The sequence below is a fragment of the Bos grunniens genome, chromosome 12 (genome assembly GCF_055505025.1).
Source record: "Bos grunniens cultivar Pamir isolate PY7600 chromosome 12, Bosgru_T2T1.0, whole genome shotgun sequence".
Classification (NCBI taxonomy): domain Eukaryota; kingdom Metazoa; phylum Chordata; class Mammalia; order Artiodactyla; family Bovidae; genus Bos; species Bos grunniens.
Genome location: NC_141176.1, coordinates 48,718,118 through 48,736,913, shown reverse-complemented (window position 1 = coordinate 48,736,913; position 18,796 = coordinate 48,718,118). Strand labels below are relative to the sequence as shown.

The 18,796-nt window shown below is 40.2% G+C and overlaps 1 long non-coding RNA gene across 1 annotated transcript; it reads right to left on the bottom strand.

Moving 5' to 3' along the window:
* Positions 1 to 12,286: 12,286 nt before the first annotated feature.
* On the bottom strand, positions 12,287 to 18,076 carry LOC147361744 (uncharacterized). The gene is made up of 2 exons (XR_015137622.1): positions 17,943 to 18,076; positions 12,287 to 15,857 (listed from the first exon to the last, which is right to left on the bottom strand). It is a non-coding gene; the product is annotated as an uncharacterized LOC147361744 (long non-coding RNA).
* Between the last annotated feature and the right edge of the window lie 720 nt (positions 18,077 to 18,796).

Sequence of the window (18,796 nt, the reverse complement as noted above, 5' to 3'; positions counted from 1 at the left end):
TCCCTTTCTTTAGCAATAATGTTAATATTTTCCCCTTGACCAGCCCACCTCAGACCTGCTCAAGGTCATGGTCTATCCTTCAGAGCATAAATTCAGGGAGGAGACCCATGCAGGTGCTGGAAGGGCTCTGGGCTATTTGTTTAGAGATTTCAGGAGACCAAACCTCTATAGCACATTCCATGAAGAGGAAGCATGGCATCTGAGTGAGTGCCTCCCTTAGCATGTGGACAGCTGTGAAGGGGACCAGGAAGCACAAGAACAGTGACCTCTAAAGAGCAGAGGTCTTGGAACTGATACCCTATGTGCTGGGATGTAAGGGTGATACCAAAGAGAAAGCACACTTCTCCATCATGAGTGCATAAAGACTAAGGCAAACAGTGGGGTAAGAGACTGGAGGGAGCAGATAAGAGCCATGCCATGGATGCTTTATACTCTACTGAGGTTAAACTTGAAACCGTTGGTTTGTGGGCATGCATGCTAAGTCACTTCAGTCATGTCTGACTCTCTATGACCCTATGCACTGTAGCCCACCAGGCTCCACTATCCATGGGGTTTTCCAGGCAAGAGTACTGGAGTGGGTTGCCATGCCCTCCTCCAGGGGATCTTCCCAACCCAGGGATCAAACCCACATCTCTTATGTTTCCTGCATTGGCTGGTGGGATCTTTACCACTAGCAGCACCTGGTTTAGTAGGAATATTGAAAGACTTCATGAAAAGAAAGTCATGGTCATAGTTTTTGAATTATTGGCTACAAATTGGAGGACAGATTGAGTTTTAAGAGAAAATAACATTGAAGAGGTGGGGCCAGGTTGGACATGGTTAGTTGAAACATTCAAGCTGCATTTTGTGGAGATGGGAAGATGGGTCAATACATGGTTTGGAGGTAAAATTGGTAGTGATTATTGTTTGGAGATGGGGCTGGGAGAGTGTCAGGGAGGGATGGAAGACTGGGAGAACTGGAGGATGACTCCCGTATGAACTAGTCACTGTGTGTTGGTTTTTTATTGTTGTCACAACAAATCACCACAAATTTAACAGTTTAAAATATGCCCATGTATTATCTCAAAGTGTATCTCAGCTGGATCCCTTGCTTAGAGTCTGGTAAGATTGGATTCCATTCTCTTCTGAAAGATTCAAGGGTGAATCTGCTTTCAAGCTCTTTCGGGTTGTGGGTTAAATTCAAATTTTTGAGGTTGTAGTACTGAGGCCCCTATTTCCTTGGTGGCTGTCAGCCAAGGGCTGGTCTTTGCTCCTAGAAGGGGCCTGAATTCCTTTTCCTGCTTTCCAAATAGACCCAGCAGAAACAGGCAACAGCAGAAATGGATGGAGTTCCTTCTCTTTCATCTCTCTGCTGCATTTCTCTCCTGTTTTCCTCTTCTTTAACCAGAAGAAATGATTCTCTGCTTTTAAGGACTCATGGAATTGGATTGAGCCCACCCTCGTAATCTAGAGTCATCTTGAGGTCCTTAAACTTAACCAGATTTTCAAAGTCCCTTTTGACATGTTACTCAATATATTCACAGGTTCCAGGGGTCCTAAAGATGGGGATTGGAGGGTGATTTTTAAGGGAACCATTCTCTCTAGACTATTAAAATACTCCTGAGATTATTTATACTAACCAACCTGTTCATTCCACGTGTGTGCATGTGTGCTAATTTGCTTCAGTCGTGTCCAACTCTTTGTGACCCTATGGACTGTAGTCCACCAGGCTCCTCTGTCCATGGGATTCTCCAGGCAGGAATACTGGAGTGGGTTGCCATGCCCTCCTCCAGGAGATCTTCCCAACCCAGGGACTGAAACCACATCTCTTATGTCTTCTGCATTGGCAGGAGGGTTCTTTACCACTAGTGCCACCTCGGAAGCCCAAGGTGCTCATTCCACAGATGTCCCTTGTTTAAGGCCAGGCAACTGGTTGGTGGCAGAAGCTGGGTGAAAAATCCATCCTTCCTGATTTCTAGCCCAGGAAATCCATGACCATGCTATCTAGCAGCCCCTGACTCTGTCTCCTTCCACCTCACCCAATTGCTCTACATCAAATCACCTTGTTTATTTCCTTCATTGAATCCATGAGACCCTCAAATAATGTCACTAGCTTATTATTTATTGGCTGTCTTCTCTCACAAGTATTTCAGCTCCCAATTGAACTACAAATCTAAAATAGGGATTTTTGCCTGGCTTGTTCACCGTTGAAGTTCCAGTGCTGCAAATAGTGTTTGGTTCACAGTAAGCATCAATAAATGCTTATTGAATGAATAAATAAATAAGTGAATGATATTGGTAATTGGCCTGAGTAGATGAGCCTTGAGAAAAAGATACACTGTAGCAGGCCAGAATTTTTTTAATCTTCACATTGTTATTAAAATCAAAGCATATTCAGTCATCCTCTATTTCTTTTGGCAAACCCTCTTGATTTCAAATATACATTTGCAGCATACCCACTCAAATGATAGCATCAACATCCAAATCAGTTGAGATTGACTGTGGTTGGATTTTCCCTAGGTTATTAAGTATGCATGCCAAGCAGACCATTTAAGCCTTCTACAGTAATACACCTTCCATAAGTAGTCCTATTAAAATAAATTAGCAATATTAAGGCATAATTTTGCTTTGTATTAATGAGTTTATGAGGGCCAGCTGGACATTTGCATATGTTTGTATTTCCTCTGGTATTTTATAATAAATTTAAACTTTACTTGTCATATGGGTTGGAAATAACTCAAGAGATCATATTGTCCACCAACTCTCCTAAATTACAAGTATATGAAAACCACCCATAACGTCAGCTGAGTAGCTTTTTCTTAAACAGCCTCTGAAGAGTAAGTTTCTTTATTAAAAGCCCCAAATTTCAAAAGTATTAATCAAGTATATTCTCTCTAAGGCATAGCCTTTCTTTTCTTGCATTATTTTTTAAACTGCATTGACTTAATTATCTTTCAGTGAACAGAGCAACATCAAAATAATTTATATCCTCCATTTTTTTTCAGGCTCCCATGGTAGTTGAGAACTATAAAGTTGGTTTTAATTCACCAGGATTTTTTTTTTTAATTGACTACACTATCTTCCAAGTTACATCTCATTGATGAGACCTTCAAGTGAACACAGCATTTAAATGAAGTCCTGATTAATGGTGTGTGTGGTGAGTAGATGACTTCTCCCTGTATAGGACATTCCTCAATATACACAGCATTTCCTTTCCAATCTCTTACTCTTTGGGGATCTCCTGTGGCTTGTATAAAAAGAGTGCCACCTGAAGTGAATTCCAAGTGCTTTAGGTAGGAATTAAGTTAAAATAAGCTCCAGAAGCATTAAAACAAGTGGTTGATGAGTATCTCCTTAGATATCTGATCTTGGTGGTCCATGTTTTTCTAGTGTACAAGCCAATTTAAAAATCTCCAGTTTTTAAATACAATTTTCCTACCTTTGTCACACACATTTCTGATTTCTTTTAGTGGGTGTGCACTCAGACATGCAAACTCATTTTATCACAGAAATGTACACAGCTTCGCTTAGGGCAGGATCCTGTTACTGAGGACCTGCTGGGGAACACCAAGCCTGGGGCAGTGACACAGGAGTCTTGTTGATGGTGTCCCTGGAACCTCCGTGGCCTTAATGAACTTTTCCAAAGAGTGTTTCACAAGCCAAATTTAGATTCCATTTGGTTTCTTTGGTTTTTTAACTTTTTTTTTTTTAACTGAATTATAGTTGATTTACAATGTTGTGTTAGCTTTAGGTGAACAGCAAAGTGATTCATATACACATATATAAGTTATACATTTATATATATACACACACAACCACAGGCTTCCCTGGTGGCTCAGACAGTAAAGAATCTGCCTTCAATGCAGGAGATCTGAATTCAATCCCTGGGTCGGGACAATCCCTTGAAGAAGGTAATGGCTACTCATTCCAGAATTCTTGCCTGGAGAATTCCATGGCAGGGGAGCCTGGTGGACTACTTACTGTCCTTGAGGTCACAAATAGTCAGACACAACTGAGTGACTAAAAAAAAAGTACACACACATACACACATATATACGCATTCTTTTTCAGATTCTTTTCTCATACTGTTTACTATAAAATATTGAGTAGAGTTCCCTTCACTGTATAGTATGTCCTTATGGTTATCAATTTTATATAGGAGTAGTATATATGTATGGGGCTTCCCTGGCGGCTCAGTGGTAAAGAATCTGCCTTCAGTATAGAAGACCCGGGTTCGATCCCTGGGCTGGGAAGATCCCCTGGAGGAGGGCATGGCAACCCACTCCAGCACTCTTGCCTGGAGAATTCCATGGACAGAGGAGCCTGGTGGGCTCCAGTCCATGGGGTCACACACAGTCGGACACGACTGAGTGACTAAGCCGCAGCAGCAGCGCATATGCGTGCGTGTGGTAGGTGCATATGTTAATTCCCCAACTCCTACCTTATCCCACCAACTCTCTCCCCTTTGGCAACCATAAGTTTGTTTTATTTATGGGCCTTTTTCTGTTTTGTTTATAAGTTCATTTGTATCTTTTTTTTTTTTTTTTTAGATTGCACATGTAAGCAATATCATATGATGTTTGTCTTTCTCTATCTGGCTTACTTCACTGAGTACAATAATCTCTAGGTCCATCCATGTTGTTGCAAATGGCATTGTTTCATTCTTTTTTATGGCTGGGTAATAGCCATTATATATATATACACACACATACATTGGAATATTTATATATATAATATATACATGTATGTATATATAATATACACATATATATGTGTGTATATTCAATGGGACATGTATCATATATATATAATGGAATATATATATATATATATCTCTCTCTCACACCTTCTTTATCCATTCATCTGTCAATGGACATTTAGGTTGCTTCCATGTCTTCGTTGTTGTAAATGGTGCTGCAATGAAATTTCAGGCTTATCTGGGGGTCTCATTCTTGGATACAGATCTTTTCTTGTTTATCTAACTCCAAATTTCTTTCTTACAGCTTCATGTTCTATAGAGGTGCCTTGCTCCTATGTACCGTTAAAGGCAATGCCTAAAAAGTAAGCAATGTCAGTCTCACCATTAGTGAACTATGGAGCTAGTTCACTGATTATATGATGGTGAATCTGTTTAGAAATAAAGTAGAGAAGAAAGGGAGGTGGGTATCACGGTAACATCCACAATGCTAAGTTCCTATTCCACTGCTGTCTCTGCTCGCCCTTTAGATGTTCCCTTAGTGTGGATTGCCACCATGATATAAACAGATGTAAATGTTGATTCATTGTCACTTTTCACATGGCATTAATTTAAAACTTTATTAAGTTTTACAATTTTTAAAATATAAACTTGTTATAATTTCTTTAACCCTTGTGTTGATCCTTTGAGAGATAAAATGCCCTGGTTATAATAAGGATTATGGGTCATTATTTGACCCAAAATATAAAGAAATCTGTGCCTACAATATAAATATTCTGAATTCTCCATACTCTATTTCTATAGAAGATTCTGACTCAAAAGACAGTCAAAAGAATATGTTAATTCTTTTCCCAAATCCTTGTATTTTCATCTGGGAAGTTAGTGAAAATTTTCCTACATTTTGTATTTTGTTGGACAGTTATTACTTGTAAGTTTTGCTTTTGTTCAATACTTATAGCTCACCATAACTTATGCCAAGACTGACTTTCTTTTTATGCATCTTCAGGGCTGTGTGCCCAGATCTAGAGTAGTGCTTGTTATCAAAAATACTCCTTAGGAAAATCTAATACATGATTGCTTTGTAAATAATATCATTCCATTCAAAACCAGGTTTTTTTCTATTGGCTAGATAAAATATACACATGAAAATTCATGTACATTGTTTTTGTACCAACAATGGGTTAGTTTCTTTAATGTATAATAAATCACAGCCCCAACCCTCCTGAGAATGTGTATATGGAGACAAGATCGATAAACAAATAAGACACAGAAACACATCATAGAAACCCCATGAACCACAGTTTAGCATATTACCAGTTATGTCACTATTTCTTATTGCTATATGTTGAACACCTCACGGCTTTCTCATATGCTCTTGCCTTATCAGAGAGTCCGAACGTGTGAAAGTGTTATTGCTCACTCATGTCCGACTCTTTGTGACCCCATGGACTGTAGCCCACCAGGCTCCTCTGTCCATGGGATTCTCCAGGGAAGAATACTGGAATGGGTTGTCATTCCTTTTTCTAGGGGATATTCCTGACCCAGGGGTTGAACTTGGGTCTCCTGCACTGCAGGCAGATTCTTTATAGTCTGAGCCACCAGGAATCCTATGAATCAGATTAAAAGCTATTGAGATATGGAGAACTGGGTAAACAGAGCAAAATATTTTTACTCTATTGATAAAAAAGTTGAGACAATGTTTCTCTTTCTGAATCAGTTCATTAGTGTTTTCAAAACTGTTAAAACATAAGTTAATCATTAGAAAGGAAAAAAATACCCTGTACAGATATAGCAATCATCTTTTAAGGAGGATAAATATGTGTTTATATGCACTGTATAAAAAAGAGAAATAGTTATTTTAAATAAATGCATTAAAACAAATGACAGAAAGAGTAAACCCTCATGAGATTCTGAAAACTTACACATGAACATGAGCTGATTTTCATGTGGAAAGACCTGAAGAGAAAAGATTTGGGGCTGCCTGCAAAAGAATCTATCTGCAATGCAGGAGACCTGGGTTCAGTCCCTGGGTAGGGAAGATCCCCTGGAGCAGGGTGTGGCAACCCACTCCAGTATTCTTGCCTGGAGAATCTCTTGGACATAGGAGCCTGGTGGTCTACAGTCCCTGGGGTTGCAAAGAGTCGGACACAACTGAAGAGACTTAGCAGCAGGCATAACAAATTGTACTCTCTCTTTTGGTCATCACTGATAGCTGTGAAAGGTCAAGAGACAGGAGAATGAGAGTGATAATGGGAGAATGAGAGTGATATGGTGTTGACTAAAAAAAAAACGCACAATTTTAAAAGTTGAGAATTGTGTTCTATTCAGCAGATTTTCTGAGGACGTAAGCCTGGAAGACAGCCTCTCAGATAGTTCTGAGGGACTGCTCCAAAGAAGTAAGGGAGGAAAGAGGATATACAGAGGTTTTACAAGAAAAAACAAGTGGCCAGAACATCAGAAGACCTGTTAGTTAAAGAAGATCAGACATCTCAAACTAATTAATTTAGTGTGTTTCTACTCATGGGAAGATGCAAGAGTCTAGGCTTATTGAAATCATTCCTTTGACACGTTCCTTAACTATGTAGGATGAGTATCCTGTGTTTTTTTCCCATCCTGAATCCCCTCAGGGTGCACAGTCAGGGGCAGCTGCAGTGGCTGCTGGTTTGATATCTGAGAAACTTCCTTTGTTTATGGATATGACAGGTAATATTTTTCATCCACAATAGATTCTAACACCTGGTAGATTGAGTCCTGTGGGCTTCAGCACCTGGCCTGTGAGCCCTTCCCATCTAAATCTGAACATATTTCTATCCCTTCTAAGGCATGTAGCAGGCCTTATATCCCAAGGTTTAAAAAGCCAACAACCAAAGAGGCACAATCCACACCAGCAGGAACACTGAGAATGAATCAAAAAGGACATTGAGATTGTGAGATAGCAGTCCAATCGTGACTGCTGTTGGACATCGCTCATGTGAATGTTGAGGTTATCAGGTTGTGCTCTGACATGGTTTTTCATTTGGGACACACAAGGGTCAGTCCTTACCCATTAGAGTCAGGAATGAATATCGTATGAAAGATAAAGTTTATTCTTTCCATCCATCACCAGGGGCAAGTGGGTCTCCAGAAAGGAAGGACACTATATCTAGAACGGGATTATCAGGTAGGTGAGAGAAGTCAGAATTTGGGGGGTTTGGGAATCTTTGACTGGGTTCCCACTAAGGGGAAATCCTTAACTTTTAATAACTATGGCTTCTTGGGTCTAGGAATAAAACAGACCATGATTTTCTGGTGTTAAAGATTCTCAGGAGGTTTTGTTGACTTAATTTCACCTTTGTGCATTCTATTAATAGGAGCAGGCCATGGGTGTGTCAAAAATACTTCTAAAAGGTTCCTCTTATCTCTCTCACTCCCCTGCTCTCTCTTGTGCACATGTGGGCACTCATGTGTGCAAAAAAAAAAAAAAAAGAAAGAAACCCTTTAATCATTTTAGCATTTTCCAATTTTCTCTCAGTTCCTCACTCAGCCAGTCACCATTTTAGCACACATCTCATAATAAGCAGCATGTGTGTTATCAGCAGAGGTAACAATGTGATATTTCCACCAATTTGACCTCAGAAATCTTTCTTATCTTTTTTTCTTGTGAGCTCTCAGAATCTTATTACAGAGAACACAGTCCTTGACCAGTGAAAACATTTCCAGATAAATCACCTGAATATCTTTGTACTAAAGGTGTCTCCTGGATCCTGCCTGGTGTCCCACATCAGTAGATCAGATGGAGATCAAAATTACATTTATCCCACATGCTGATGAGGCGGAAAGTGAAGGCCAAGGTTCTAAGGGGAGAAGGGGCATAACTTATCGCTATTCCAAAGATAAGCACGGTGCAGAAACCAGCGGCTACAGGGCTGGATCTGAAGAACGGAAGAGGGAGAAACCAGTTCACATCTTCCAACTCAAGCAGCAGAACAGCAGGGACCCTCTGAGTTCAGTAGAAACCCACCTCAGTGCTGCTGCAGGGTGTGGAAGCTTGTCGACCACTGCGGCAATGGGACACGAAACTCGGGAGGAGGGAACCCTAGCAAGATGTCCTTTTCCTTCCTGGGGTCTCCTGAACTGGGGAGATGTACCTCTCAGCTAAGAGAGCAATTCAGTATCATATGCTATGGTGTTTGGAGCCAGGCACTCTCTCTACGTCTATTTCTCTTGTTTTCATTCCTTCAAGTCGCTTCAGTTGTGTCCAAATCTTTGCGTCCCTATGGACTTTAGCCTGCCAGGCTCCTTTGTCCATGGGATTCTCCAGGCAAGAATACTGGAATGGGTTGCCATGCCCTCCTCCAGGGGATCTTCCAAACCCAGGGATCAAACTCACGTCTCTATGTCTCCTGCATTGGCAGGCGAATTCTTTACCACTAGTGCCACCTGGGAAGCCCCTTATGTCCTTATAAAAGGAGGAAATTGGGACACAGAAGCAGACATGTGTAAAGGAAGGACAGTTTGGAGAGATACAAGGAGAAGATGGCCGTGGGCAAACTGAGAAGAGAGGCCTTGTAGAGTCTTTTCCTCCATAGCCTCAGAAGAAACCAACCCTGCAGACACCTTGACTTTGGTTTCCTAGCCTCCAGAATTGTGAGACCATACATTTCTGTTGTTTAAGCCTCTCCTCACCCTCCATTTATGGTATATTATTACAGCAGCCCTAGGAAATGAATACAAATTCCAGCTATGCTTCATCTCCATTTCTGGCTTAGTTCTAAGCAGAGGAAAAATTTATGATCACAAGCAGTCTATTTCCCTAGCAATCAGGAACAACTCCCATTGCATACCAGGCACTGGGGTGCCACTCACTGGATCCCTTATTTGTCTTAAATAGGCAGATTCTGAGGGGTCCTGGAGGAGAAGGCAATGGCACCCCATTCCAGTACTTTTGCCTGGAAAATCCCATGGACAGAGGAGCCTGGTAGGCTGCAATCCATGGGGTCGCAAAGAGTCGGACATGACTGAGCGACTTCACCTTCACTTTTCACTTTCACACACTGGAGAAGGAAATGGCAACCCACTCCAGTGTTCTTGCCTGGAGAATCCCAGGGACGGGGAGGGCCTGGTGGGTTGCCATCTATGGGGTCGCACAGAGTCAGACCTGACTGAAGCGACTTAGCAGCAGCAGCAGCAGAGGGGTCCTGGATTGCTCTTGTTAACTTTCATTTTCTAGCTAAGTATATTCAGAAAATGGTTTGATTCCCCAGAACCTTGGTCTTTCTTCCTGCCTAAAAGAGGGTTAAATTTCCTTCCTCTAGGTATTCATTTGGTTTCAATCAAGCAGTGAGTATAATATGCCTTCCATATACCAGTAACTCAAAGCACCTTACTTCCATTTGCCTTCGTTTTCACTTTCTCCATTGACCAAATTTACTGAGTGCTTAAAACATAAACCCCTCATTGTGACTCAAATGACTTTTCTACAAAAGAGGATAACAAAAGGACTTCGACTTTTGTGAAAACGAAGATCATGGCATCTGGTCCCATCACTTCATGGGAAATAGATGGGGAAACAGTGGAAACAGCGTCAGACTTTATTTTTTGGGGCTCCAAAATCACTGCAGATGGTGACTGCAGCCATGAAATTAAAAGACGATTACTCCTTGGAAGGAAAGTTATAACCAACCTAGATAGCATATTCAAAAGCAGAGACATTACTTTGCCAACAAAGGTCCGCCTAGTCAAGGCTATGGTTTCTCCTGTGGTCATGTATGGATGTGAGAGTTGGACTGTGAAGAAGGCTGAGTGCTGAAGAATTGATGCTTTTGAACTGTGGTGTTGGGAAAGACTCTTGAGAGTCCCTTGAACTGCAAGGAGATCCAACCAGTCCCTTCTGAAGGAGATCAGCCCTGGGATTTCTTTGGAAGGAATGATGCTAAAGCTGAAACTCCAGTACTTTGGCCACCTCACGCGAAAAGTTGACTCGTTGGAAAAGACTCTGATGCTGGGAGGGATGGGGGGCAGGAGGAGAAGGGGACGACAGAGGATGAGATGGCTGGATGGCATCACTGACTCGATGGACGTGAGTCTGAGTGTACTCCAGGAGTTGGTGATGGACAGGGAGGCCTGGAGTGCTGTGATTCATGGGGTCACAAAGAGTCGGACACGACTGAGCGACTGAACTGAACTGAACTGAACTGAAAGCATGTAGAACTGAGCCAGGTGCCCTGGAGGGCCTAGTGGCTGTTAACTGGTGCTATTCCTCACATGGCTGTAACCCTTAGCTCTTAGTAGGGATGACAGCTTCCAATCAATGACATAACCATTTATCTGAGGATAAAAATGCCAACAGGCAAAATCTAACACGTGAAAAAAATTAACATTTAAATAAATGAATGATTGTTTCATTTGATGGTTTTGTTTTTGTTGTTCATTTGCTCAGTCATGCGCGACTGCTTGCAATCCCATGAACTGCAGCATGCCAGGCTTCCCTGTTCTTCACTATCTCTCAGAGTTTGTTTAAACTTATATCCATTGAGCCAGTGATGCAATCTAACCATCTCATCCTCGGTCACCCCCTTTTCCTCTTGCCTTCAACCTTTCCCAGTATCAGGGTTTTTTCCAATGAGCTGGCTCTTCGCATCAGGTGGCCAAAGTATTGGAGCTTCAGCATCAGACCTTCCTGAATGAATATTCAGGGTTGATTTCCTTTAAGATTGACTGGTTTGATCTCCTTGAAGTCCAAGGGACTCTAAAGAGTCTTCTCTAGCACCACAATTCATTCATTCAGCTAACCTTTATTTTTCCATGTAGGGGACTGAACCTGGTACACGGTGCTTATTCAAGACACATGAAGGATCCAATATTTCACCTTATTTCACCTTTCAGCCCTCCTGAGTCCTGTCAATGCAATTTCACCTCATACTGCGGAAAAGGAAAAAGTCCCTTATGTGATGCATGTGGGGATCCAGGAGGCAGATTGTGCTTATGATCATAAATTTCTCCTCAGTTTGGAACCAAGTGGGCCCCAGAGGTGAAGCACCAGTACCTAAAGCAAGACCTTCAAAATTAGGTCTCAATTTAGGTCTCAGGTATTTCTCTTAGAAAGTAAATAAAATGTAAACATCATCTGAGAAGTTCAATGCTTCCAAGTAAAATATTTTTCTTGATTCAATACTATTAAATGGTGTGGTTCAGAAGTGTTTTCATGATTATACTGATTTTCACAATAAAATTTAAATGAGGAAGATTAAAAAATAATCTTGAGTAAAGAAGATACAGGGGCGAAAACTTCAACAGCTATATCTGAAGATACAGCTACATATGTAAAGTTACATGGCTTTGAAGAAATACTCTGGAAAAAGTAAAGGAAAACTCACTTTTGCTTCAAATAATCTAAATACTAATCAGAAAAACTAGATAATTAACTCATTTCTCCATTTTATGTTTCTGTTTAGCTTAGCTTTAGGCATGCATCAATATAGTAGGAAACATTTTCCTAAGTAAAGCAAAAAAAAAAAAAAAATGCTGCCCACACAATCATGAATGAGTATCATTGCCAGTGGATGAAAATCCCTCATGGGCAGCGTTATTTAGGTAGTTCTATCACCATGGGGATGTTAGAATGGAGAACAGTGGGCGTCTTGTAAGATACTCACGTGAGGGAAGGAACCTCGCCAACGCCTCTGCAAAGGAAAACATTTCGCATTTTGCTTACACAGGTCAATCGTGGACACAACAGAGTTTTATTCCTTTTGGCAGTTTAAAGGCAGCTTCTGTGCTTGAGCTCTTCCATACATCACCCGGTAACCTCAACATAGACTTTGCTTCCTCATGGAAACTTCTCCTCAGGTTACAAAGTACATGAAAACAAGAGGGAGGGTACAGGGGGGAAATTCCACTCTCTAGCTGGTTCACTTGTGTAATTTCAACAACAGTGACATTGATCAGTTTTACTCCTATGGGAAAGTTAACAGGAGCTGAAGTTATTGCCCAGTGGTAAAGGTGTACTTCCGCATCTCTATTTCGGGAATAAATACTCTTTAAGAAACCCTTGAAGTGAATGACTAACACACGGATTGCCAAACAACAAGACAGAGGATTTGCAGACGTGGGCAGTGGGACTTCCCATTTCCTGGTTCAGCTTAAAGGAGGCAGCAGTCCCCTCCATGTCCCACAATGCATAATGTCCCCAAAGGGACTCCAGAGTGAGGCATTTCTGGTTGACCTGAGGTTTCTGCTTGTAGTCTAAAGAGAAATGATGCATTACAATTTGCCTGGATTTGTCTCTGCTTTTCTTTTTTCAAAGAGCCATTTTGTTCCAGCTAAGAGAACATTTTTCCAGCATATTTAAACAAAATGGGGGCAAGTTGGATATAAAACCCTGGGAAGAATACATCTTATGTAATTTTGCCATATGAACCTCCTTATGCAATATTTTCTTTAACAAAATTTTGTTCTGCCTAAGACCATAAGTTGAGAAACAATGTGAGAATGACTAAGCTGAGCCTAGTCTAAGAAGTGTAATTAGACACAATGATGCCAATTTTAAAACAACATTTAAAATAAAATTAAATCAATCTTGAGGATCATACAGACTTCATGTGTAACTGTGATATGAATCCTTCTAGTGGCCTGAGAGAGGGTGGAACTTCACATTGCAGGCTGTAAAGGCAGACAACTGGAGATGGAAATTCAGCTTTGTCACTCCTGGTCTGTGATCATGAGGTATTTAACCTCTTGGGACACCAGTTCTTTCATCTGTAAATCTGACCAAAAAAGCACCTCCTACGTGGGGTTGAGAGTATTAAATGATATGATGCCTTTTATATAGGACATGTGAAATAAATATTATTTTATAATATTCAAAAATATAGGAAGCAAGTCTATTGAGAATGTTGAAAAGTTAGCTGCTCAGTCATGTCCAACTCCTTGAGACCCCATGGACTGTAACCTGTGAGGCTCCTCTGTCCATGAAATTCTTGAGGCAAGAATACTGGAGTGGGATGCCATTCCCTTCCCCAAGAGATCTTCCCGACCCAGGGATTGAATCCAGGTCTCCAGATTCCTTACTGTTTGAGCCATCAGGGAAGCCCATTACTGACTTCCTAATAGAAATGTGAAGTGAAACTAACCTTGGGAATATATATGTGTATATCTAGCTTCCCTGGTGGCTCAGATGGTAAAGAATCTGTCTGCAACATGGGAGACCTAGGTTTGATCCCTGGGTTGACAAGATCCTCTGGAGAAGGAAATGGCAACCCACTCCAGTATTCTTGCCTGGGAAATCTCATGAACAGAGGAGTCTGGTGGGCTACAGTCCATGTGGTTGCAAAGAGTCGGACACAACTGAGCAACTAACACACAACACATATCTATCCAGTGATGCTGTGTGTACTTAGGACTCAGCAAATCTGGACAGATCTGCAGGATAGCAGAGGAGAGCCCTTTAAGATTGTGATGGATACTATGAAAAGTCTCATCTTGGGACTTCCTCGGTGGTTCAGGGGTTAAGATTCGGTGCTCCCAACCAAAGGGCATGAGTTTGATACCTGGTAGGGGAACTAAGACCCCACATGCACCATGGCACAGCTGGAAAAAAAAAAAAAAAAGACAAACTAGCAACTTGAATAAAAAATGAAGGCTCATCCTAAGTAATAGAGAATGAGTCAAGGACACAGGACTGATGTTGGAGTTGGAGAAGGGACTTTGAGAACTACCCACACCTGCTACTCAGATATATGACCTTGTTTCTAAAGAATACTTGACCAAAAGGCATGGTGTGGCAATAAAAAGGACAAAAAATCAATGAAAACAAAAGAAATAGAAAGGGATTTACTAAAATTTGCTTGGAATGTTAAGAGTGCAAAGTGGCAACCCAGGACTAGCAGTGTGGGCAATGATGAAAGATGTTGCTGGGAACTCTGGGAGACAAGCCAGCCTTACCAAGAAATCGATGTCATGGACATGAGAAGCTTCAGGACAGACACTGCAGACAGCTCTAGTGTGAGCATCTGGTGAGAGATTATTCAGTAGCATCTCTACATCAAAGGATCCTTCTACAGGGACCCTGAGCAGGAAAGAAGGAAATGATGGCCATCACATAGCAAAGAAAAGGAACAACTGGCTGAGCACCGGGGAAATAACCCTGGTGATTCAGAATTGTCAGGGCCAATAGCTACAATGACTCCTAGGAAGGGCACTCTCTCACCCAGGCAAATTCCTCTGGTCCAACTTCTGATGCTCATCCAGCAGAATTTTGGGGTGTCTGTTCCCACCAGGACCACCTACCTTAAAAAACTTAAGGAGTCTTAGTTGGAAACATTTACAACAAGCAAGTAGTTTTAATTTTAAATATTCTCATAATGCTATAGTTGAAATTTTCTCTTAGAGCTAAAAGTTTGCAGCCCTTACCTAAATTAGCTCCTTTGTCTCAAACCCAGGAGTCTCATGCCTTTGGTCAGCATTCATGAAACTCTGGTAGGCTAATGTGCAAATATGATAACATCTCAAACCCTTTATAGTCCTTGATAATGCTCAAGATAATTACTGTTAGGGGGACATAAATAAAAAGACAATGAGTTAACTACTACATATCTATTACAATACTGAAGTTTAAAAAAAAAAAAGCAAGCACTGGCAAGGATGTAGAGCAACTGGAAGTGGTGGAAATACAAAAATGGAATGGCCATTTTCAATTTCTTATAGAATTAAATACATTTGTGTCCTATTATAGCAATCCCACCCGTAGGCATGGATTAATATCTAAAGACATCAAATTTTATGGTTACACAAAAACCTGCACACAACTGTTAATAACTGTCCTATTTATAACTGCCCCAAATTTTAAACAATCCAAATGTCCTTCGGTGGTTTTGATAGATGAAGGATGGTGCATATCCATGCAGTGGAATACTACATGGCAATACAAAAGGAATGAACAAAAGAAACACAGAACAAATTGAATGAATTTCAGAAGCATTGCATTGAATGAAAAAATCAAGTCTCAAGAAATTACATACTGTATGATTACATTTCGGAGAAGGCAATGGCAACCCACTCTGGTACTCTTGCCTGGAAAATCCCATGGACGGAGGAGCCTGGTAGGCTGCAGTCCATGGGGTCGCGAAGAGTCGGACACAACTGAAATGACTTAGCAGCAGTAGCAGCAGCGTGATTACATTTATATGACATCCCTAAGTCAAAACTATAGGAAGAGAGAATAGATCAGTGATTGACAAGGGTTAAGGATGTGGGGAAATTCTGACTACAAATGGGTAAAATGAAGCAGTATTGGGGGGGATGATGAAACTGCTCTGTATCCTGATTGTAGTAGTGATCCCATGAATCTATCCATGTGTTAAGATTCATATGATGGCATAAAACAGTTTTATTGTACATTATTTTTAAAAATAAAATTAAAAATTTCACTAAAATTCTCATCAGTGTAATCCTACCCACTCTCTCCTAAGTTTCAAAACAATGCATAATTGTTTGAGAAATAATGTATAGTGAAATGCATGGATCTTAACTGTACAGGCCAGGAAGTTTTGACAAACAAAACAGGTGCATAACTTTAGGCATACAATTTAGATCTTTCTTTTGAGAAACATACCTTTAAAAAAAGTTTTATTGAAATATAGTTGAATTAAAATGTTAATTACCATTGTATAGCCAAGTGACTCATATATCTTTTTTCATATCCTTTTCCATTTTGGTTTATCACAGGATATTAAGTATGGTTCCTTGTGCTTTACAGTATGGTAAATCAGTGGTAAAGAATCTGCCTGCCAAGCAGGAGATATGGGTTTGATCCCTGAGTCAGGAAGATCCCCTGGAGGATGAAATGGCTACCCACTTCAATATTCTTGTCTGGGAAATCCCACAGACAGAAGAGCCTGGTGGGTTACAGTCCATGAGGTCAAAAAGAGTCGGACTCGACTTAGTAACTGAACAGCAGCAGCAGCAGCTCCACAGTAGGGATTAGTTTTTTCACCATTCTATATATACCCGTTTAGAGAAATATGCCTTTTTAATGTCATTTTCTTATCATGAATGCTATTATAGCACATCTCAGTGATGTTATGAAATTATATTTTCTTATCTGTTCTATGTACTCCATCATGTACTCAAGAGTAAAAGGCAATAATAAGTTTCAGTTAATTCATATCATTGGAATGAATATTTTAAGGTAATATTTTACTTTTTCTATTTCATCTATAATAAGACCCTACATTTTAATTATTTTAATACTGTACATATAAGTACATTATAATAGCTTATAGAAAGTTTCAGCTGTTGCACTAAAGCTTTAAAAATTCAGTGTTCAGCATAGATATTGTTCAACCTGCTGGCATAAAGTATAATAAAAAATAGTAAAAAGACACTTTTATATAAATACATGGCAAAAGAAAATTTTGAAGCATTTATGTTTTTATATATCTATGACTTTCAAATATACTGATAAAAATTAAGCTTTCTAACCAACTCAATTATGAAAATGTATAGAAGTTTTACAATCAAACTTGCAGTATGATAATTCCTAAATCATGACCAAAAAGGAAAAAAAACAAAAACCAACTAAATGACCAACAGAGTCATAAGTAAACATTGGAGCTTATTTTAGCTAGACTCAAATGAATTTGTAATCGGAGAAAAAGGTAATCAAATAGCTTTAAAAGAACACAAATAGCTATAATAAATTTTATTTAAAGACAATGAGAGCTAAATAAGAGCCCATTCAAAAAGCACAACTGTTCTACAATTTTCACATTTTAACCGTGAAGAAATCTAGTGACAAGACCAAACCTGTTCTTTAACCAGTCAAGCAAGTAAAAAAAAATATGATCGATACTGCGAAAAGAAACACCCAGCAATTCTGGTGTTGAGAATGAGGTAATCCTTGGGTAACAAACAGGGAATCTCTTTGATCAATGGTTTAACACTTCCCAGCATCTAATTTAGCACTTTTTGAGATCTCGCGTTAACCTGAGCAGGTAACCTGTCTCTTTCCAGATTCAGAATGGAATGAAAAATAATGAATGTCCCAGGAAAAACTCCCGGCAGGCATTTCCAAAGGTTCAGCCTCCTCTTAGTCTACTAAGAGAATAATATAATTCAGGCCCACTTCTGGCTTCCTGTTTTAATTTAATGCCTCCCTTCAAAATCAGTTATAAGATGGAGCCCTTCTATACCTGAATGAGCCCGATTCAATCTGATTCTGTGAGAGGATTTCCTAGTCGTCCCCCTCCTTCCCTAGAGCCCTGGTAGTGTTAGATGTGGCGCATCTTACCTGTTCAGGCTTCCACTTTAATAACACTGAAGAAGTTCCTTTATTTCAGGAATTTATAAATAGAACAAAAGTGGGTAGTTTGAGTGAAACTCTCACACAGGATCAACTATACGGCACACTAAGCAGTTAACCTCAGTATTTAGTACCTTTAAAACAAATTATGAATCACGTATCAGGCTGTTCTTGTTTAACCCTATCCCATGCCTCTTTACACAGGAACTGGTGCATAGGTGCTGAAGGAAGGATGACTAAGAGAAAAGCCTTTGTTCTGTTCCTATCCTGACCCTCTTCATTTGCAGCCATCCTGTTTTTATGACACGCATTAATCATCTTCTGGGGACTATATTGTTTAATTTACCATACTGATATTTTATCAGGACTTCCCTTGAATGGCAGAGCGGTATCAGACTCTTTCACTACAAATAACCAAAGTTCAAAGTTCATATGCTCTGCTTGCCAGCTGTGTGAAATATACAAAGTAAATCTCTCAGTGCCTCAGTTTACTTGTCTGTAAAATGGAGATGATAATATGACTTATGGCTTTGTTGTGGGGATGAAAGGGATTGGTATGTATAAGAGGTTATAACAGTCCTTTTCAGCATGGGTACTATATAAAATTTAGCTGTTTATTTACTAAATTGTGAACCACATAGAGCCTATTGATAACCAGGGGTCTGCATGGCATGGGCCCACAGAGGAAAACATGTAAAGGGAAAAAGGAAAAGGGGTATGAAACAAAACTCTATGGCTCAAAGTGTTAACTCCTGTGGGATTTCTTTTCTGTGAGGAAATATTTTGTGGGTATAAAGAGGTTTCTGAGCTCTCTTACCTCCACACACACAAGAGTGTGTGTC